Consider the following 24,693-nt stretch of genomic DNA (forward strand, 5'->3'; position numbering starts at 1 on the left):
AAATTAAAGTTAATTTGTTATACTGTATGTATATTTCTACTCTTGTTTAAGGTATTATGTTTGGACAACTTTGAAATTATAATGTATAATTAAGAAATGCAGATTAATAATTAGTCATGTATGATAATCATATTTATAGTCATGTTAGTTAAGTTTTATAGGTATACATAGATATATTTCAGTTAGATAGGTGATCTTCAAACATTTCAAATACCTACAGAATATGGCATTTAAAATGTTTTCAAAACAGACTTTCTGGACAGAAAGACACATCTGCTCCAGGCAGCATCTATTTACTTCAAAGAGAAAGATGGACATTGAAGACACTCTATATGGAGTTTATCTTCTTCTTGGCAAAAATAGCCATTTGGGCAAGAGGTTGCTCTTGCCTGGACTACTGATAATATGTTATATAAACTGGACATGCAGGACCCATAGGAAAATGACCACTAAATTTACCAAAATGGGCCAAAATGGTTCTTCAGTTTCCTGCTTTGCAGAGGAGACTGCCAAATACTCTACAGGACACAGGGAGAAGCACCTAAAAAACTCTAGGCTTATTGGCTGAAGATGGATGCCCCAATGTCACAGAGGAACTTTGGATGACTGTCCAGGCAGGCAGCTGTCTCTGTCATTTCTAGAATTTTGGAAATTGTTTAAAATGCATTTCCTGTTTACTGAAGTTATTATAACCTTCTGGGGTATTTGATGTAGTTATAATTATAGTTTTCCTTAGTCATGATAAAAGAAAAATTAGATATGAAACTTTAGAATCACAAATGTAGGATAGATAGATGGAATGTCTTTCTGTATGCTGTGAATATGTGTTGCTCTGATTGGTTGATAAATAAAGCCATTTGGCCTATGGAAAGGCAGCTTAGAGGTGGGCAAGAAATACAAACAGATAGATAGGAAGAAGAAAGGTGTGGAGAGAGAGATGCCAGCCTGCTGCCCAAGGAACAACATGCCAGCAGACTGGTAAGCCATGGAAAATGTGGCAAAACATATATTAATAGAAATGGGTTAATTTAAGATACAAGAGCTAGCTAGCAAGAGTCCTGCCATAGACTAGTTTGTAAATAATATAAGCCTCTGTATGTTTACTTGTGTCCCAGTGGCTGTGGAACTGGGCAGGACAGAGGAAAACTTCTGACTACAATATGGATTGATGTTGAAGAATCTAGCCCACTGTGGTTGGTACCACCTCTAGGAAAGATGGACCAGATTGGATAATAAAGGTAGCTGAGTGGGAGCCTGGGAGCAATGCACTAAGCAAGCCAACATATAGCATTTTTCTGTGGTCTCTACTTCAAGCTCCTGCTTTGAGTTCCTGCCTTGGTTTTGCTTGATATACGGTAACTAGTAAGGTGATCTAACTCCTCACCAAATTGCCTTAGGTCAAGACATTTATCACATCATCAGAAAAACAAACTATAACAGCAAACAAGATTTTCTATGCTAGGTCTGTCATTTATTGACTGTATAGTACTTAGCAAATTGCTTAGTATCTCTGCATATTAAGAGTGATTCTTACTATATACTTCATAGGAGATTGAATATCAAATCCCTGATGAAAAGAGAGTGCTTTTTACTTGTCATGTAATAATTGGCATTTTTATTCCTTATTATTTATATATCTTACAATAAAAAGGATATTATACATCTGCATATAGAGTTACTTTTAACTGTATTCTTAACAGGTTGGAATAAAGAGGTACAATTTTTATCTCAATGAGTGAACAATGTATATCCAATCAAAAGATATTTGCCTTAATTAACTAGGCTACCACACTCTAGATACTTTTCCTTGGTTTTGGAGTCTGGAAGTCTGAGGCCCGGGTACTAACATGTCTGATTTCTTTTAAGGCAAATATTCCTAGCTTTTAGACATGGCCCCCTCACCATGTGCTCATGTGATCCTTATGTGTGGGTGTAGAGGAAAATATGAGTGAGCTCATAAACACGCTCAATTAACCTTATAGGCTACATCTCTGTCACATTTGCATTGGGCATCAAGACTACAGTGCAGGGATTTCAGAATGCCACAACTCAGTACATAATGAAGAAGAATATTGTTGTAATTAAAGAAAAGAAAACTAGGTTGATATTCTCAGATGACAAAACTATGAGAAAAGCAATGTCTTTCAGGTATCCTGCCATGGTAGTCCAGCAATTAAGACAGTTATCTTCTGCTGTGAAACTCAGCCATTGACAAAAGTCTATGTTAGGATGTTGGCAGTGAGGATGTGATGTGAGGATAAGGGCAGATAAGGCTCAGATCTGTTCCAAATGGACAAAACTTGACATCTATTTGAGCAAAGGCTGAACAAAGCGTCTCATCTGAGGTGACTTGGAGATTGCTAGCCTAGATGGCTGGAAGAAAATAATGTAATATCAGAAGTAGAAAAAAACAAGAAATAAAGAGGAAAGGACAGAAGAATGGGCTTGTTTAACTTGCAACTCTTCGTAAGTCAACTGACAACTTACTAACTCTTGTGTGCCTTAATTCCTAACCAGGAATATCAATGAATAGTAAATTAGAGATGGTCCTGAACTCAAGGTTACTTTGTTGGTGTTGACTAGATTCCCCTGCGAAGCCGGTGAAAGAGTTTGGTGTCTTATATATACAATAGGTTATTTGTAGAAATCGTCTATATTCAACAAAAACAAAGAACCAGAATGAAATATAGAAGGATCGTTTGTTCAATTGTTTCAAATATCATAGATTCACATATTTCTGATGAAAAATAAAGCGTAATTTAAAAAAAGTAGTTTAGTTGATTTGTAATTTTTTAAACTGTATCTGAAGGATAATGGAGACATTTCATGTTTAGTGATCAAAAATCCACCCACAGTCTTAATAAACAAGAAATAACTGGTAAATAGAGATGATTGTCTCATAAATGAGGGCTCTTTTTTGACTTTCACCCATCTTCTGTCTACACATCTTCTGTTTTGCACCCATGCATGTGAAAAGCACCAAAGTCTTGCCCCAGACAGCTGCAGAACCACATGAATCTCCCCGGGGAGGCCTGGATTCCTTGACAGATACTCTTTGTAAAATGGCATTCCACAAGGTTCATGGGTACTTTTTGTTTTACTTTGTTATCTAATAAAAACTCTTTGTGACCCAGGGTGAAAATGGGAGGTAAGTGGGGATTTTATAGCAAAGTGCAGAGAGAGCTCAGGGGAAGGAGTTCATAACTTCTGTTTAAAATGAACTTGTCAATGGGAAGAGGGTAAGAGCCATTTGTACAGCTGCAGCAGGCACTGTGAGAACGTCTCCAGCAACTTAATAAACACTCTTGTCTTTGGCCACAGGGTAGTGAGAAATAGAGCATATTTAAAAAAAAAACAACCTTTCTTTCATTTTTTTCTTTTTCAATGAATGAATTAATGAAAAAAACAGAACACATTGCTATTCATGTGTCTCTGAGAACTCTCTTGTTGTCATGAAAGAAAATTACAGACAATTTTCTTTGCCACCTCTTCACATGCACAATAAAAATGGAAGATATTAGGCATATGTTGTTTTGTTCAATGCTTGATAGCTTAGGAGTTTTGACAGTTTAATGATTTTATTAATGACTTTATTTTGTACTAACTAAAAAATTTATGATTTCATTTCAATAGGTTCTTGTGGACACCAAGGAATAACATTGTTAACAGGAAATTCAAGTAAAACCTTTGGGAAAATGAATAGTTTTTCCAGACATCTTGCCCATAAATAGGCAGCAGAAATTACAGAGCATCACAAAGGTGCTTTGTATGTTTGTGGGCTTCCAGCAAATGAAATGGCCTCCTGACTGAAACATACGTACTTCACAATACAGGTAAAAGATTATAGATTGCGCTAGGCATGTGGGGATATGCAAATAATAATAAAACACCAGTGTATACAAATGTGTTTCTACTCACATGGTGTGTGCATGTGTATGTGTAGTAAAGTGCACACCTATGGAGAAAAGAAGTCAACTACTGTCTATGTAAACATGCTCAACTTCTTTATCTACATGCTGCCCATTAGGTTTCAGCTCCTCATGTTTATGGAATAGGCCCTTCACCAACAGAACATCTCCTCAGCCCCAAAATAAACCTTTTCAAATTCACTATGAAGTTCCTCAGTTGCTGAGTTTTTATTCTCAATGGGCACATGGATCTGGGAACATTGGTATAAGCTGGCACAGGATCTAGAAAGCACAGTTCTATGACACACTGCACTGAATGGATTGAACTGTCTTTTAGACTGAGGCACTATCCTCTATAGAAAGATCACTGAAAAATACAGATAAGATGAACTTGTCAATTAAATGAGTATTTAATGTTTTCTTTAAGACAGACTACAAGTTAGATATATGACAACTAATAAGAGAAGCACATTACCTGTTGTCACTGTTAAAAATTCTCAAAATTATTATTAGTTGTTACTTAGAATTTAGTAATACATATTAATTTAAATACTGTTTTACAGTGGTTTTGATGTTGAGCCTCTGGCCATATCAGTCTACTAATACCTCTAAATAGAACATAGAACTCAATATTGTGGGTAATTATCAAGCTATTCTTGTAAAAGAAATCTCTCTTCACTTCTAAGCTGCTTCATCAGATTCACATATAATCTGTATATGAAACAAAAATAACATGACTTCTAAGTTGTGGCCAAGTGCAAGTACTGTCTTCTGCATAATATTTATGTTGTCACTGAGCATTGGGTGATGGCAGAATGTGAACTAATTGTGGAAGGGGAGTTACTGTGAAGAATACTCAAAGTGATAGAGAGAAATGTTAGTAAGTGTCAGTGGGATTATGCAGCCCCACAACTGACAGTAGCAGGCAAATTCAGCTGGCATGAAATGAGACAAATCAGGTGACTGTTTGAGGTGAGACTCCTTGCAGCCTGGGAGATAGAGAAGCTGAGCCACTGAATGTAATGGGTCTTAAATATGGTTATCTGGATTGCCTTGTATGTCATGGCACAGGATTAAGGATTTTCAGCTCCATTTTTATGTGTGTATCATGATGTTGTCAATGACATCTAGAAACAAATTATAAACACTTGGAAAAGCACTCAATTAGAGTTGCTAGAATGATTTTCCTCATTCCTTAATAGCCACTATTGAACAGGTTGTAGAAATAAAGTGGACTGTCAGAGAGGTCACTGTCAAGTTTAATTATAATCACTTGCTTCATTTTATTTGGTGCAAAGTCTGTGTGTGATTGCGATGTTCATAGTATTTACGGTCTGTGGTCTGATTCCCTGAATGCTGTGTCCACAGAGAGTTATCAAACCATCTGTGAATGTCATGATGTTTTTCACCTCCCTCCCTTACCTACAATCTATTCATCCTTCATAATCAAACTCAAGTTCCAACTCTTCTTTGATTTCTAAGTTCCAGAAAGCATGTGTCTTGTGTTTGGTATGTGCCCTGCACCATTCTAGGCTCAAGGGAAGATCATGAAAAAAATAATTATAATGATAAAAGTAATAATTAAAAAACAAAGATGTAGCTTTCATGAAGTTTAGTGTCTTTGTGAGAAACCAGAGGAATATGAAGTAAGCATACAACATTAAAGGGAGGCTTGGTGCATGAGTCAAACCACACAGAATAAAGGATATGAGTTGTCTCAAACAAACAAACAAAACAAAAACAAAAAAAGCTAAGCAGTATATCTCTAGAAAGAATACTTAAAATATTCTAGAATGAAATATTTGAGGAAGCCATGAAACTTTGTGAGAACAGAATGCCAGGTATGTGAGGCAAGATAAATCCTACGAGTTAGCACAAAAAGAAAGTGGGAAAGAAAATGGAAACAAGGGATGGCGTAAGAAGAAGGCAGAGCCCAGTGGACTAGGGACTTGAGAAGCTGTTGTATTGAGTTTAAATGTATGTGACTAGAAGCCACTGGAAGTCTTGAAAGTGATGACTTGTTTTAAGATTTTGGAAGACCCCTTGACTTCCAAATATGGAATAGATTAGAAGGTGAGGCATGGAACTGGGAAACCATCTGGAAGGAATTGAAGTAGGAAGATGATAAAATGAATGACGAAGCTGAGAGAGATGAACAATATGAATCTCATCAAGTTCAAGATCAATTTTAAAATTAGAGCCTTGCTGCTACACTACGAGAGCATGTGAGGTAGGGAGGGCTGCAAAGGAAAACTTAAGGGATTTGTTCATGTACCTCAGGAGGGAGCAGTTCTCTCTCCCCCTTTTCCTCGCTCTCATTTTATCTATGAAAAATATTGATTTCACTAGGCATTCTGGTAGGAAGTGAGTTCATAGCTGTGTAAACACATTTGCAATTTGAGAGTCAGTGATCACTGATCATCCTGAAAAGGTAAGGGTTTCATTGAATCCTTGAATTCCCAGTGACATAAAGGAAAGTGTAGAAAGGCAGGTTCAATTGTTGAACACTTGGGTACTACAACAACAAAATAAGCAGGAAAAGAAGTCAGCATGGAAGTAATTTTAATTTTATCCTTCAAAAGTATAATAATTCATCTCTTTTAGTGGCAAGCAATTACACTATTGTTATTCTTATGCTGCAAATTTACCGAATACGTTTCTAATTTACTCTTGTATCAGAAATATCCTTACTGAATATACCATATGCCAAACACACATAACTGCTGAATAAATATCTACTTGAAAACATTTTTGTAATTTGGTGAAGAAATTTTAAAGAATGTATTTAGGAAAAAAGTAAATATTACAAAATAAATTAATATATTGAAATATAATGATGATGTATTTTTCTTCAAATTGAAAGTTTTACTTTTTTTCTTTAAGTTTCCAATACTTGATATTTATAGTTCAACTGTATTTGTTTGCATCTGTATTAAACCATTTTCGTATTCTATTCCTTCTTTCAGTAGAGACCAGCCCTATTTCTGTGATGACTTCTGTTTGTGTCACCAACTACCATCACACAGATCCACCCTCTCCATACATAGACCAATTTGTAAGGACTGATAGTCACAGTCCATTGGCTCAATGAGTCCTTCTTCATGTTCTGCACAGCATATAATAGTAAACGCTATAGATAGTCTGCAGACTCTGGATAGCACACCTCTGCCTGCAGGCAGGTATCTGCAGATGATAGGCTGCAGGTGTTTGCCTGCAGGAACTCATTGAAAGTCAATGCAAATGAGGCCATTTTCTCTAGCAGAAGACATTAACCTGCAGGAACCTTGTAGGCACAGGTGTATTTTGGGACCATAATGGTGTACTTCTTAAACATATGCATAACACTATACATTAATCATAAATACTAGGTCAACAAAGTGAGGAACACCCAGTAAAGTTGGGGAAAGAGAAGTCATACAAGTAGTATGGTCCAGCTTGAGAGAATGTCTGTGTTCACTCCCTTCCATATAAGCTCCATGTCCACAACCAAACTAGCTCTTGTTCTGCCGTGATTGTCAGAAAAGAAAGTCTCAAGAAATGTTAAGACATTGTGAGGAACAAAAAATATAAGAAAGCTCAATGTAACTTATTTGGAATTCTGCCGCATTTTAAGCACAGCAATACTATATTTTAGCTAAGCTTCAAAAACAATAAAAATTTGTTGTTTTGTTGTTGTTGTTCCTGAATTATACAAGTAACCCATGCTAAGCCTTAAGATTCTGCAAGGTCACGTTGAGCTGCAAATCCGAAGAGGAATTGAAAGAATGTTCCACATTTTCTGATTTTTAAAATTGTTATCACTTTCCATTGCATTTTATCAGTGAAATCTGTAAAAGAATCTCACCTTGATCCCAAACAAACCACTTCATGGTGATCTTTTTCTAAGCAAGACTACTTTTTAGTATTTTTAGTGCATGTTCTCCATGGTTACATTCATGCTGACATACTGCCTTAGGAATCTGCCATTTAAATTGTGTAAGATTCCCACCACCACCTTTTCTTTTACAGTATCACTTTCCCAACCTAAGAAATGCATTGTCTATTTCCCATACACCTTCTTACCCTTGCCTTCACAACATGTGCTCTGATTGAGTCAAACTATCACAAATACTTAAAATGAAAGCCTTCTTTACATGCTCACTGGAAATGAATGTATGTGATTTTTCTTGAAATTTAAGACAGTATAGGCGGTGGTTGAAAAGCTACGAGGCCTTAAGCTTATCTTGCAACATTCAAATTAAAATATACATTTGACATTTGGAGGGGATTTAGCTCTCCTAAAGTTTCATATGCATGTGGGTGCTTAATAAATAATTTTTGGTGATGAGCCAGAACCATGCTGTATATAGGGACTGTGCATATGCTCTTTGATGTTAATGAAGAAGCATATGTTTAACAACACTTCCCTCAAAGCTTGGGACATATTGCCTCCACCCTTTACTGAGCATCTCCTCCCAAAAGGCGTCCTCATCTTGGAATAGAAGTGCTTTAACATCTAGGAAAGTTCTCTTGCGGTTCTTCTTCATGCTTGCCAATCGTGTAACCTTCAAAAACACAAATCTGATAGTGACTGTGTTGCTTAAAAGCTTTCGCGATCTGTCACAGGGCACCTGGGACCTTTCCCACATTTACAATCTGACTCTTATGCAGTTTTCCTGTCTTGGTTTTCACAGGGCTCCAAAGCAGGCTATTAATAGTTGTATTGTTCACCGTTCTCTGCACACATCATGAATTTTCACACCTCAGGGCTCTTTTTAGTGCTATTTAATCAGCCTGGAATGTGTTTTCTAAACTTCTCTACATGCTAAAGTTGACTTAAACCAGGATTGTGTTTTTGGAGCATTATTCCCAGACTCCAGGACCCTTTACTGCTCCATTCTGATTAATTTCAGTTAATTTCCAAGTAGGCTACTTGGATTTGTACTCACATACTGTCCTGGTTTTTCTGTACGGAGTGGGGGGATATAGCACAGCCACAGAGATTGCTAGGTCTACGCCATGTCTTTGAAAATATTCCTCTCATCTGCTCAGCTAATTCTGGATCCTTGATCTTATTAAGTAGTTTTAGGAAATAGACTTTAATTTCATGACATAATATGCTTTTGTAGGAGGAAGTTGATCACTACACATGAATAACATAGTAATTTGTAAAATAACACATGCACAGAAAGGTGAAACATGGTCAATTATATGAGTTCTCAGGGTCAGGAATAAATATTTTAAACAGTGAATAAATACTGTTGCAGAGAAGTGGACATGTTTATTTGATGCATGATATTTTTTTCATATTATAGTATATCCTGTGATAATTACATAGACACATGGAACCAAAATGATCAAGTCAGGATGATTGACAATTCTCTCTTCAGATGGTTATATTTTTTGCCTGGCTTCTTTTTCTTCTCATTACTTTGAAATATGAAATATTTTTAGAATTATTAGTTACCCTTCTGTGTTGTGAAACACTAGAACATTTTTTCTATATAGCTGCTTTCAGTGTAGTTAGTTTAGCACCCTCTGCGGTTCCCACACCCATCCTGTCCCCTGGTCACCATTATTCTCTCTAATTTTGAGAAATCTTTTCAATCTTATACAAAATGACTTAATAACAAGTGAAATTTGTCTCTTTTTGTGCCCAGCTTATTTCATTTAATGTGATGTTCTCCAGTTCTATTCATGTGTTCAGATTTAACAGAATTTCCTTTTTTTGTGACTGAATAACATTCACGTTGTATGGATGCCTTTAAACAAGTTGGTTGGTTGCTCATCTTGGCTGTGGTGGACAGTGGTTTGATACAATGACTTGATTTACTTTGAAAACACACCAAGTGGTGGAGTTGTTGGATTACATGTCAGTTCTGCCTTTCATTTCTTGTTTTGCTTCGCAGAGAGTCCATACTGTTAGTTTCTTTTGTGGCTATGCTAGTCTCCATTTCCCTATGTCGATGGCACTTATTCTCTTCTTTCTTCATTTCCTCACAAACACTTTTTATTTTGCTGTTTGCGTTAAGCTTTTTATTATTTGCTTTTTCATAAATTTTTGCTTAAAATTTAAATTGCCTTAAACTTGTTATACTAACTCCTTTATTTTATATTTTATTTTGATCTTGTCAATCTCTGCGTCTCTCCTTCTATCTTCCTAAATTCTCCTCAACCCTTTCCTCCTACTTCCCAACTTTATGCTCACTTTTTTGTTTTGTTATTTAATTTGTGCTGTTCAGACATCTTAGGAGCATAGCATGAAGATCCTTGAGCCCTCATATCTCCAGAAAAACCAAGAATGTTAAACACACAGGACAGTCTTTCCAACGGGAAAGATGAAAGAACATGTTCTTTCATCCAGAGAATTATAAATGATTAACTGCCTGATGATATACATAATCTGGTGAGCCAGACCATATCAAGCTCTTCCAACCAAGACTCAGGTGGCTAGTAATATAAAGGACCCTTATAGCCAGAGGCTCCCCAAGCTCCCACAATCAGGACCAGAAGTGGATAATAACCCAAATGACCTCTACAAGATCTGTTTGACTGAAACCATGCCAGACCCTTAGGCCCTTAAGCCAGTAAAGGTAGCATATTTCTAGAACTACTCTTCTTGGAAGACATGAAATGTACCCCCAATTGAGTTTTAATGTAATTATGCCTTTTTCTGTACTGAGGATTGTATTACACCAGGAAACTTTTTTTTTTTCAAATTTTCCTGTGCTTAGCTTAAATACATTGGGAACAAACTGCCTCTTATTAGACTCCTCACAGTCTGATCCAGGTTGACGAAGTCAATCTGCGTGAGGTTTTTACTCTTGTCTCTTTGAGAGGTTTGCTTCCCTGTGTGACACCTTGAGGGTCCCCCTCACATACACACATCAGTGTGGGGCCAGCCACTGGAGCATGAATGATGTAATATAAGCCATATCTTAAAGGAAATTGATTCTTCCATCTCAGTAACCATCAACTGCCTATAGCTCCTCACCTTGGGATGGAGACTCATGAGCTATTCCCTGTCCCTGTTGGAGTATTGATTGGCTTGATCTTATGCAGGGAATCATAGCTGCTATAAGTGATCTGTTTTAATAATAAGGCCAAATTTATTTCTATATACTTTCTCACATATAAAACTGTTTCTTTCCTTTAGAAAATTTATACATTTTAATATATATCAAAATGTTATACATTTGTGTATCGTACATTTTTAAATCTTACCTTGTCCTTTACATTGTAAAATCTTATGTCTATGCAGGTGCTCTGTAAGTTATGGGTTGCTTTTGACTTATACTTAGGCAGCTATCATTTGTTTTTGTTGTTGTTGTTATAGTTACAAGTGTTTCTGTGTGTTCTTTTAAACAAATATCTGCCTACATTTGGTACACCAAAAGTTAAGGTCCATTTTTATCAATGTGAATAATTAGTCATTAGTTGAGAAAAATGGCTTCACCTAAATGTAATAACAGATTTATCAAATGTGTTCTATTCAACACAGACTACACCCATTGCTTCTCCATCCAATCAAAACCAAGCAGGGAAAATGTAAATATTAAATACCAGAGCTCTCAATTTGTTTTAAAATTACTCCTTACTAAGGTTTTTCAAACCTTTAGCTCATGTAAGAAGAGACACTGCCTTGGACTTGATATATTTTTTTTTTCTTAGCAACCAATAATCTTCCCAGATCTCTGACTGAGAAAACACACAGGCTTCCATGAGATAGTCGCATCCCACCGCCTAAGGGGAATGATGTCATTCCTTGGCCCCCTTTTCTCCTCTTCCTTTTCCTCTCTTCCTCTGTGCTCAGTCCACTCCTGCTCTAGTCCACACTTATTTCTTCCTCCCCTTTCCCTTTCTTCATTTTGTTGTTAAGGTAACCTAGTTAAAGTTTACTTCAGTTACTGCCTTGCTGTTTCTCGGGAGTCAAAGGCAGAGTTCCAGGGCTCTTGATGACCTGCAGTGGTAACTCTCCTTTACATTACAGAAGAGGAGCCTTTTTGTCAGAATTGGAAGGCTGTGGCTATCTGCAGGGCTCAGAGGCATTCTGCTTTCTTTTGAGTGTCTTTCATTCTCTGAGCAGTTGTTTCTGTGAGTAGACAGCTACTTATCATTTCTTTTCATGCTACTATTTGCTGCTCCTCAGGCAGAGAAAGCAGTACTCTTTATGAGAAGAAAGGAAAACTCCCAGCATGTGAATACTTCATTAAGCATGTCCTCCTGGAATACCAGACTACCAATCTCTCTGGCCACACAGCAGCCTTTGACTATTTTACTTCCTCCTACCAGTTGTAGGTTTTATTCTGACCTGTGGTGGACTAATAATGTGTCTTATATGCACATTTTTTTTTCCTTCTGAGAAGGAATGTGAGATATATGTAGTAAGGGAGTATTCAGTGTTGCTCCTGTGCTCTGAGTAGATTATGAAGCCCAGTTTGATTGTTTTACCAGTTTTTGGTGAAAGGAGCTATATATGAATTAAGACTGAAGTTGTTATTTATTAAAGGGAGAGTTTTGTGTAAGGGATACACCGATCAGAAAGACTCAATTAAAATTAGTGGTTTATTTGTAAATAGAGACAGGCGTAGTTCAGAAATTTTATTTTTAAGAAAAAGTTTAAACTTATGCAAAATAGTGTACAACTTCCAGTTTAAGTACAGCTGTTTGAAGAATAAGGAAGAGAAGAAATTATTGAAAGCTTCTGGACACAAAGTACTGAAAATCAAGGGTCAACTTTTAACCTCTTGTTTATAAACAAGATATTTTATCTGAAATAAGAAAAATATGTGACCGGCAGAAAATTGATTAGAAAATTAATATTTGGAGTAAATTACATATGTTTGGAAGAATGGATCTGGTTGTGTTTCAATTTGAGGAAGAATTTCACCGCCATCAGTAAGCTTGTGTTTCGCAGTTATGATATTTATTATAAAAAGACAAAGTAGCAGGCAGAAAACATGGGCCAGCTACACTTATGTCCCATCCATGTGTCCCTCCGTTCCTCTGTGAACACGGCAGCCGTCTGGTGACTGCATGACCATTGCCGTGGAGGAGCCAGACTCAGTGCTCAGACTCTTCCTTCGCATGCATGCCGGCTGCCCCAGCCACTATCCTGAAAATGAATTTCTCTCTGTAGAAATGACTCTGACTGTCATAACTCACAGCTTCTTTAACTCTAACCTTTGACAATGATGGCTGGGATTTTTTTTTTTAAACAAACATATATACAATGTTTTCCCCTCAGAACCAAAATGTACCTTTGCCTGTCTTAATTAGGGTAGAAACCAGGCAAGAGAGTTTCCATGAATTCTGTTTCCTGTGTGAATTTGAGGGAAAAACATATTTCGCCCTCTAGATTTACTTCTTGCCCCCAGTAGTAACTTGTACTATCTAGGAATTCTGTTCAATAGTTATTTCTAAAAAAAATTATCTGTGGATTTGTAAAACAATAATAATGTGCATTCTTACTGAGCTCTGTGGGCATTCCTGAATTACTTTGTGTGTCTTAACATTTTCTACCAAGTTCATGATTGACCACCTTTCTGGTGTACTATCACTAATTAGCTAACTATCAGAAATCTTTTTAGGATAAGCTATCCCAATGTAAATTTCCTAAATGAACAGTAGCAATGGAAACATTGCATCTCGTTTTTCCTTCTTTTTTTTCAATTAATATTTTGGTTGCACATAAATATACTACTGAAAATAAATTTCATACATTATATTCTGAAAACAGTTTCACCTCCTCAAATTCCTCCCATGCCATGCTGACCTCAACACCCACCCAGCTCCAGGCCTTCCTTCTCTCTTGTTTTAGAAAACAAGCATTCAAACAAATGAACAAATAAAATAGAAACAAAAAGAAAAACAAATCTACAAGAAACACACACAAATACACACACACACACACACACACACACACACACACACACACACACACATGCACGCAACTAGGCTTCTAAAGTGAGTCCTGGGATCAGAACTCAGGTTGTATGATAAGCACTTTATTGACTAAACCTTCTCTTCAACATATATATATATATATATATATATATATATATATATATATATATATAAATTCTTTCCTTAATGTGTTAATTGTAAGTAAGATGTAGTCAGCTCCACACTTGCTGATAGGCATTCAGCCTATAGATGTTCATAGTTTCATACAACTATCACTTGATCTCCATATGAATATCCAGGGGATATTTATGTTTTATCTCCTAGTATACTGGAAATGAACAAATGAGTGAGTAAAAAGTATGTAAAAGATAGTACTAGGATTAAATATTATAATAATACATTAGAATACTACCAATTTATTTTAACTTTTAACATAATATTTTTTGTTTGCAGAATTCTATAGAACAGAAGATACTTATAATAAAGTCTTTACTGAAGTTTTATAGTCCCCTCATTGAAGGAATTTGTTTAAAAGTCCCCAAGCCCCATAGAGTTCTATAATACTGGCACTAGACATCCAGCTGTCAGGTTTAGTTGACATATTAATCTATCTTTCCCTTGGCTATGCTTTGGTAAGTGAACTCTATTGTTTTAATCAGAAGGCTGGGGGATGAAATTGGAGAGCAATACTGTAAAAGGGGAACCGTGTGGGGAAAATAAATATAGCTTCACATCTGGGTTAGCATTGAAATAAAAATGCCTAAATAAATCTACCGATAGAGAGTCAGTTCATATATTCTAACATCAGAAAACAGAATCCCCGATGATACTGGGTAGATGGATTGAATGAATATAATTTTCAGCAAATCTGGCCTTGTGATAGGAAGCCATTTTTTTGTGAGCAGACACTTCATGCTCAATTGCACACGGAACTCCATGCCCTTGCTCCTTGGGGCAACCTATTGGCAGCTGTAAGTTTGTCCCATATCTTGTTATCCTCTTCTATTAAATATGTGGGGAAAATCCCTGACCAGTTTTTAAATTGTAGCTTATGGAGGATGTTTGGGTCATTAACACTTTTAAGGCAATTAGTCATTCTGCAAGTATTTATGAATATTAAGAGTGTAGCAGCATTAAAGACCTGGGAACTCCCTGTGGTGGTATTGTGTACTCTAATAAATTTATCTGGGGTCAGAGAACAGACAGCCACTAGATACAAAGGCTAGAAAATGGTGGCACTCACACCTTTAATCCTAGCATTCCAGAGATAGAAATCCCTCTGGATCTTTATGAGTTCAAGGCCACATTGGAAATAGCCAAGCATGGTGACACGCCTTTAATACCAGAAAGCCAGCCTTTAATCCCAGGGAGTGGTGGTAGAAAGCAAAAAGATATATAAGGCGTGAGGACCAGAAACTAGAAGATTTTGGCTGGTTAAGCATTTGGCTGGTTAAGCATTCAGGCTTCTAGCAGCAGTTCAGCTGAGAGCCATTGGGATGAGGACACAGAAGCCTCCAGTCTGAGGAAACAAGACCAGCTGAGGAATTGGCAAGGTGAGATAGCTGTGGCTTGTTCTGTCTCTCTGACCTACCAGCATGGACCCCAATAACTCACCTCAGGTTTGATTTTATTAATAAGAACTTTTAAGATTCCTGCTACAACTCCCTGCAGATGTCCACTGTGTGATTTTAAGAAGTTAGCAGCACAGCTTATGATGCAGTCAGTTTCAGGTGATAGAACTTTCCCATTCTATGTTCAATGGAAGAGAATCACTACAGTGAGAAATGATGCTCTATTTTTTATAGGCTTTTGATATTTCCAGAAAATAATTATAAGGTAAACTCCATGTTTCCAACACAAGTAGCCCTGACAAATGTAAAATTAGAATGATAAATAACAATTGACCAGCTTCATTTCTAATCCCTGTAGTATATAGCTTGTAGTCTAGAAAATATAGGGAACAATAATAATTAGTGATAAACAGATCTGGCTCAGCATTTTGGTTGGAATGCATAATTTTAACTGTGCTTTATAAAAAATTGACAACTATAGATTAACTTTACACTGAGCTGTATGCTAAGATATTTTAATTCAGATGATATAAGTCAGCTAAATTTATGATAAAGATATGTCTGATTAGGACATATTCCTATATATCTGTAAATAGCTTTTAAATCATAAAAATCTCTTAAAAGGCATTAGTGAGTGTGTGTACATGTGTGTCTGTATGTGTGTGTGTGTGTGTGTGTGTGTGTGTGTGTGTGTGTGTGTTTCAAAATAGCATATGGAAGTCAAAGGATAATGTGGAGTTGGTCTCTCCTTCCATGTTTTCTTGAGTTCTGGCGACTGAATTTAGATCACCAGGCTTCTGTGACTTGCACCCTTACAGGCTAATCTCAGTGGTGCTGTAATTAGATTTTCCCAAAGAAGGAAAATCGACTGCCAATTTTATTTATTAGCTGGTTTCTTCACAGTATTTGAATATGTTTTTTATCAATACACCTGAAATCCTTTTTAAGTTGTTAGTTCACAACATTTGGAATTTAGACGTGGAAGAAATGGGAAATACTGAGTGAATGGAAGTAAATGTCTCTGCAAACCAGGTCCACTAGAATACACTCACATAGCTAACACTGCAGTTATTCTGGCTGGAACTCAATGCTATAATCTAATAAAATTATTCAAACATTCTAGGACCAAGTTTTAAAACATAACAAGCTTACTTTGTGATGTCATAAACTTCTTTGCTTGCAGATAATTTGTTATTTTTGAACAGTAAAGTAATGATAATGGAAATGATTTGGTTCATTAACAACAATTCTTCAGGATTCCAGGGAGGAAGTGGGAATAGGCAACTGTGTCTAGGCAATAGAATGAGTTTCTTTAAAGACATAACTACAAACTTAATGCGGACTTGGAAGTGGACCCCAAAGGCTGTTTTATCATCTTTCAAAGAAGTACATTATTCTACCATCTTTCAAATAGGGATATATTTTAGTACCAAGAATCTATAATTGGGATCCACCAAAAGATATATAAAATGTCTACTCATTTTTCAGGGAGAATTAAAAACTAAAATCTTGTTGGAGCCTTCTCTGTCTGTCTGTGTACGTCTATTATTTTCCATGACTTAATAAAGCATAGTTATCAACATGAATCATCAAAAAACTGCAGTTTGCAGCAGAAATTTTGCATAATTTTAGATCATCATAGTTGTAGGTTATACTCAATGGTACATTGAAAGAGTCTTAGGCCAGGCAGTGGTGGTGCACGCCTTTAATCCCAGCACTTGGGAGGCAGAGGCAGAGCCAGGAGGATCTCTGTGAGTTCAAGGCCAGCCTGGCCTACAGAGTGAGTTCCAGGAAAGACGCCAAAGCTACACAGAGAAACCCTTTCTCAAAAAACAAACAGGAAGGAAGGAAGGAAGGAAGGAAGGAAGGAAGGAAGGAAGGAAGGAAGGAAGGAAGGAAGGAAGGAAGGAAGGAAGGAAGGAAGAGTCTCAGGAGATTGTATTAGATGTTTATGGCTGTGGTTTGGGTCTTAAATGCACCACAGGAGGCTTTGTGCTATAGGGTTAGAATTTACCTCACCTCTACTGGAAGGTGGCACAATCCTCAGAAAGAGCATGGTGGAAAGAAGCCAGGTCATGTTGTGCTACTAGAGGGAACATAAGCCTCTAGTCTTCTACTCATTCTATTATTTCTGACTAAATCAGTTGAATACATTCTTCTATCACTCGTTCTCACCATGATAGACTCTTCACTCCAGCCCAAGAACAAAGAATTCAACATTCCTTAACCTGAAAATCTTTCAGTTATGTTCAATCCATCATGCATTTTAAGTTGATTTCATATTGAGATATTTGATCCAGCAACAGAGAGCTGTTATATTACATTATTATTTTTATATAATAGTTGACTTCCAACTACCTAAAATGTTTCACAGTACATTAGCGTTGAATATACGTGTAGTCCAAAATAAAATTCTACTCAGGTTTTTTTGTTATTTTCCACCATATAACTTTAAACTCTTTCTTAGGAATGATTGGCAGTATATTTTTTAATTTCACATATTTCAAGAGGAAATCAGGTTTTTGCTTGTTGAGCCATGCATTTATGCATTTAATCTCTGAGACTCATTTCTGGCTGCTGGGACACATTTTCAGCAGGATTCAGATTTTATTTGCTTGTATGTTGTGAATGTTGTTTTATTTTACTATTTTTAATAGCCTTAACTGTTGATAGCTCATGATAGGACAATTAACAGAATTAGTATAATATGTGAAATCTCCTGCCATTTTAGACAATGCTTTGTCAAAAAAAATAGTAATAAGAATGATGGGAGCAAACAGAGGCATCTATCCACATAATAAACAAAAATAAGATAAAAGTGAGCATTGTTGGGCATTTACAGCATACAACATTCAAAATTGTACACTATTTTCATAATACTCATTGTCATTCTTAGGAGGAAAACAGAACTAGACAGCATAAACAAAGCCATCAACCATTTAATAAAAATCACCAGGTTTTCAATGATTTTGGTACTCTGTGATGTGATATTTGTAGATACACAATTTAGCCCAAACAGAATGACCAAGCATAAGGGATTTTCCTCTAGTACTTCTCATCTGAGAGGACTTCACAGATTCACTTGGGTTTTCCATGCATATTTTGCATGTGTCCTTCTCAGAATATAGATGACCCAAATTCTTCTCAGTCATAAAACTAAATTATAGCTCTATTTCATGAAGAAAAAATTTCAGCTAAATGTGAATTATTTTGAGTTATTTGTGTGTGTGTGTGTGTGTGTGTGTGTGTGTGTGTGTGTGTGTGTGTGTGATGTTTGCAAATACTGACAGAGGCCAAAAGAATATATGGACTCCCCTTGAGCTGGAGTCACAGGTGCTAGTGGGTGTGGAAAACTGATCTTTTGTCTTCTGGAAGGCAGCAAATGCTCTTTACTTCCGAGTTATCTTTCAAACCCTTAAATAAAGACTTTAAATAATTACCTGTGAGCTTAGCCTGAACCAACTAATCTAAAGTTTAAAAAACTGGAAATTAAATTTAGCTCATATTAGTTCACAGAGAATATTCCATGGCTTTACTATATTTTTTTTTTTTACCAATTTCTTCAATAAAGCAATTAAATAAAGTATCCCACAAATAATTACAACAAGCATTTTCATAAAACCATTGATCAGACTATAAAACTAGCTCTGTTATTATTAAAATCAAATTGTGTTCCTGCTAATTTTCTTTGTTATTATTTATTCAATGGCTACATAGTCAAGTGCAGCCCTCTTTATTATGCAATTAATTATTTATAATTGAATGGTATTACAATAACCTTTTTGTTTTGCAACAGCCTACTAAATTGTCTAAGAAAAGATGCATTCTGGGACTAAATTGATACAGAGATGGTAAAGGCAATGCTGAATCTGCAAAGTATGCAGTATTATTTAGAGTGAGCATTTGGGTCTTTCACACACACACACACACACACACACACACACACACACACACGCGCGCGCGCGCACACACTATATACATACCTGGAGATTCACCCTTTTCTTCCTTGTCTCACCTTTTCAAATGGTTGGGTTTATATAATCTGGCCAAGTTCTTTCATCAGGAATTTTGTTCTTGTGATTAACAGAATTTCCTGGCAGTTTCATTCCATTCATTTCAAGAAAGTCTATATTAAATTCACTTTATTTTTAATGGTGTTCATTGGTAGATCACATCTCTAGCCAATATAGGATTACAATAATCTTTAAAATTATAGATATTGTAATTGTTTGAAGTGTATCAAATCAGTAAGACAAACACATCAATAGTAGATGTCTAGTTAAGACTTCATTATGTCAATTCATGTTTTACAATTCATATGAAAGTTTGAACATCTTAATATTTAAAAAGTATTGGAGAGTACTTTAAAACTGAAAAAGTGTAGAAATGACATAAGATAACAGAAAAAAAAATTTATTGATGGGGGCATATCTTTCTGTACGTGCGAATAAGTGTTGCTCTGATTGGTTGATAAATAAAACTGTTTGGCCTATGGCAAGGCAGCTTAGAGGCGGGTGGGAAATTCAAGGAGAGAGACAGTAAGAATGCAGGGAGAGATGCTAGCGGCCCAAGGAGCAACATGTAATGGGATGCAGGTAAAAAGCCACGGAATATGTGGCAATACATAGATTAATAGTTATGAGCTAATTTAAGATATAAGAGCTAACTAGCAAAAGGATTGAGCCATGGCCATGCAATTATAATTAATAGAAGCCTCTGTGTGTTTACTTGGGGGATGAGAGTGGGAGAGATTTGTCCCGACCACCGGCAGGCCAGGACACAGGAAATCTTCCAACTACAGTTTTTTTTTTTTTTTTTCACTCTAAATTAACATTCAATTGTTAATTCTTTTAGTTCTTTCATGGATGTAATTTATATCATCCAAAGTAACACCAAATATGCATATATGTACCCTGCCTTCAAGAAAGCCTTCTTCTCTTTTTATGTAGTTCCACATCCCAAGTATTTCTTTGCACTTTCTGCAGATGTTGTTTGTAGTATTTCCAATGTTGACTCTGGAGGTGCCGTGATTGGTACTGCTCTTCATTGGCTATGTAACCACACACTTCCTGTTTATTTAGGAAACTCTTTGGTTCTAAGTTCTGTCATCTATAGTAGGTGATATGCCAAGTAATTTTTTTTTCTTTTGGTTTTTCTAGGCAGGAATTTTTGCTGTGCAACAGCCTTGGCAGTCCTGGAACTAGTTTGTAGATCACACTGGCCTGGAACTCATAGAGATCCACCTGCCTCTGCCCCTGCCTTGCTAGTGCTGACATTAAAAGTGTGCTCCAGCAGGAGGCAGTGGCATATGCCTTTAATCCCAACACTTGGGAGGCAAAGCCAGGCTGATCTCTGTGAGTTCAAGGTCAGCCTGGTCTACAGAGAGAGTTCCAGGACAAGCACTAAAACTGCATGGAGAAACCCTGTCTCAAAAAAAAAAAAAAAAAAAAAAAAAAGTAAGTGTGCTCTACCACTGCCCAGCAACAAGTGATTTTATGTGTCTACTTGAGGTTGTGGTTTTGGATAATAGGATTATAAACTTGGATCAAGCAGATTTCTTCTCTAGCTGTGGTGGGTCTCATCTAATCACCACTGCTGGATAATATGAGTAGTAAAGACAGATCATCCCCTCGGGAAACAGAAATTTCTAGAACAGTACCCTTGAGCTAGAACTACAGAATTTACTCAATAGATCTTCACCCTTTTGGGACACATAGCAGATTTGGGGTGTCTCAGCCTTTATAATTGTGCAAGTCAGTTCATCATAGCAAATATGTTTTGTGCTATGCCAACTCTCTCTGATTCTCCTTACAACTTTAGTAGAACAAACTTTAGTAGACAAACAGAAAATAATATTTAGTTCACAATGAAAATGTGATAATCAGAATTTAAAACATAGTTCCTTCAAAATAAATATGGGCTAATGTGAAAGCTACTGATAGATAAATTGATAATTTCCAAGACTCTATGATAGATCACCAGGCATTTTGAAACTAATGAAAGTTTAAAACCTCCTACATAATACATTAACATCAAGAAAGAATGATTAAATACTGTTTTTAAATTTACTTTTTAAAATTTCACTTACAAGGTTTTAAGAGCAACCACTTCTCTGTGAATGAAAACAAATCTGTAAAAAGGGAATCATCCCCTTGCTCAAAGTTTTGTTGATTCCAATAAACATTCATGTATTAAAGCAACCATACATGGAGACACTATTGCCTTTGGAAACACTAATTAATAATTATTTCCTACAGAACTTTACAAATTTACCAAAGTAGAATTCATTAATTTAAATAAATGAATGTTTTTGACTATGTAAAATAAAAAAAAAAAATATGAACCACACAGTATAAATTCACAGAAAAGCTTAAGTTACAGCAACCGTATCTGGAGATAGTTGATTATTCTGCAATGCTATGAAAAGGAGTGGCTGTGTCATAGAGCTACTTGCCAGGGATGCCATGGGACAGGATCTATGAATGAGAGAATGCTTTACTCATTCTATCTCAGACCTCATATCTGTCAGAGAATATTATTATATTATATTCACTGCCCTGCTTCTCTTAATGCCAGGAATAGTATTATGTTATGTTTCTTCTTGAATAACTTGAATTAAGTCACAGTAATTCAAAACAAATATAATTGAGAAAAATAATTTGTTAATAATGTATATGATAACATGAAACTTAAAAGGTCTTATTAATTTTTAAAAAAAGCAAAGCCAGATATTAGGGTGAAAGCTGAAAGATCAGAGAAATAGAACAAGCCAGCCATGTTCTTACCTCTATGAAATCCTCAGCCTCAATAGAGAGTTCCTGTTTCTCATGCCTTATATACCTTTCTGTGTCCTGTTACATTATTTCCTAGAATTAAAAGCATATGTCCTTCCTAGGAAAAGACATGAGATCTCAAATTTTGGGACTGAAGTTGTGTGCCACCATGCCTGGCTCTGTTCCTAGTGTGGCCTTGAACACACAGAGATCCAGGTGGACCTCTGCCTCCTGAGTGATAGGATTAAGGGTGTGTGCCACCACTGTCTGGCCTCTATGGCTAATCTAGTGTCTGGCTCTGTCCTCTGATCACCAGATAAGTTTTATTGGGGTATATAATATATCACCAGAGTGTACCATTGTTTTCATCAACAAATTTGTCACCATAAAATCTACCGATGTTAGCTAATATCGCATTCAAACTTTCTAAATTTCTGACATAACAGTATTTCATCCCATTTATTCTCTCAGTATCATTCAGCAAACTTCCTGAAGTGGGTTCATCTGTTAGATTATAAGAAGGGTGTGTAACATACAGTAGGAAGGGAGCGACATAAAGGCCATCTTATAGTACAAGAGATAGCCAAATTAACCTAATGATTCTGTGGAAATACCTACTTGGTAAAAGTCCTCTCAGAATATTGAAGTGTTACTTCCTTCTAGGGGAAGTTCAGAAACTTCCTCATGGATGTACACACCCTGGCCATGTTTTCTGATTTTACTGCAGCTGGATATTTAGTTTGTTCAGCTTAAACAATAACAGCTGTGTAGTTCCCTCACTGTCTGGACTGACTGCATCTTCGTTATCTCAGTAGCTATTTTATGGCACCCTGGCACCAAATTAATAGATAATAAATGTGTTATGAAGCCCAAGTAGCTTACCAAGCATTTGGGGGAAAAATGAATTTAAAAGAAAAAAGTAATTCTTTTTTTAAATAACTATGATGATATAAAGATTGGAAGCTTTCGCCTACCCAGTGTTGTGACCACAAATATTATAAATGGATTTGATGCAAACATCATAACTTCCAATTACCACTTGGTTTTACAAAGGACTAGCTTTATGCATAGTGATTTTTAAATACTTTTCAAGCATACTATAGAAAATGTAACAAAATCCAGTGTTGAAATTTGAACTAGCTTACACTAGTAGTTACCTGGTAGTCAACAGATAACGAATAGAGACCTGCCTCAAACTCTTACAATTTTTCACACTGGTTCTTGAGTTTCTTGCATTTCCCAGGGGCATCTCACCAACAAGACTGGAGACCATGGGGCTGTGCTTCACATTCTGGCCTTGAAGGCACATCATGTATGTGACAGCCTCCTTCTTTCACAGTGGCTACAATTATTCAGGAAGTGACATTTCTGTATATACACATCCAATAATGCCCGAGAAAAAAACAAACAAAGCTGCTATTAAATTTTGGTGCTATTTCAAATTTCTCTATTCATGAAATATATTACAAATTAGTTTCCTTAATTTAAATTTAAGAAAAGGAACAATAATCCTATATGTGATATTATAAAATCTCAGTTAAATGCTTTACCCATTTTTATCCCTTCCATCTGTAACTGCCAGCCACAAAACAATCCCTATTTATTTGTCATCTTTAATTACATTATGATTAAATGAAAGAGCTGAGGTTGGGAGTTCCACATAGGAGTCTGCACTTTACAAATCTTTATTCCTAAATATCCTGTGTACAGGTCCCGTTGATTCTGTTTCCTGAGAACAAAATACTTTGCTATTTTTGTAACCATTGATATTTAATAGTATTTAAGGTTATATACATAGAAATAATTTGTATATTAACATTTTGTTCTGGTAATGGTGCTAATAAATTACTTTCCTCTCTTTGCACTTTCCATTGATTGAAATAATGTGTGTGTGTGTGTGTGTGTGTGTGTGTGTGTGTGTGTGTGTGTGATTGATTCAAAACTGAAGCACACAAAAACAAAATCTATCAAATCTTCTGTCATGGAAAATCATCCATTTTGAATTATGAATTTCTTTCATGGAAAGTTACATAGGTCAAATTTACTTTGAAAATAGATTTCAATGTCTTCTTATGACTGAAATGTAAGTGCACCATCTGATATCATTACACACAACATTTGGGATTTTTTTTTACTCCCTCTTTCTTAAAATGCTTAAGAAGCAACAAATGAGAAACAGATCTGGTGTTTTTTTTTTTTTATCTTTTTTTAATTTATTTTACAATACTATTCAGTTCTACATAGCCACAGATTCCCTTGTTCTCTCCCTTCCTGCTTCCCTCCCCTTCCCCCCAGCCCACCACCCATTCCCACCTCCTCCAGATCAAGGTCTCCCCCGAGGACTGGGATCGACCTGATAGACTCAGTCCAGGCAGGTCCAGTCCCCTCCTCCCAGATTAAGCCAAGCGTCCCTGCATAAGTCCCAGGTTTCAAACAGCTAACTCATGCAATGAGCCCAGGACCTGGTACCACTGCCTAGATGCCTCCCAAACAGATCAAGCCAATCGACTGTCTCACCTATTCAGAGGGCCTGATCCAGTTGGAGGCCCCTCAGCC

This window comes from Peromyscus leucopus, chromosome 6, assembly GCF_004664715.2.
Source record: "Peromyscus leucopus breed LL Stock chromosome 6, UCI_PerLeu_2.1, whole genome shotgun sequence".
Classification (NCBI taxonomy): Eukaryota; Metazoa; Chordata; class Mammalia; order Rodentia; family Cricetidae; genus Peromyscus; species Peromyscus leucopus.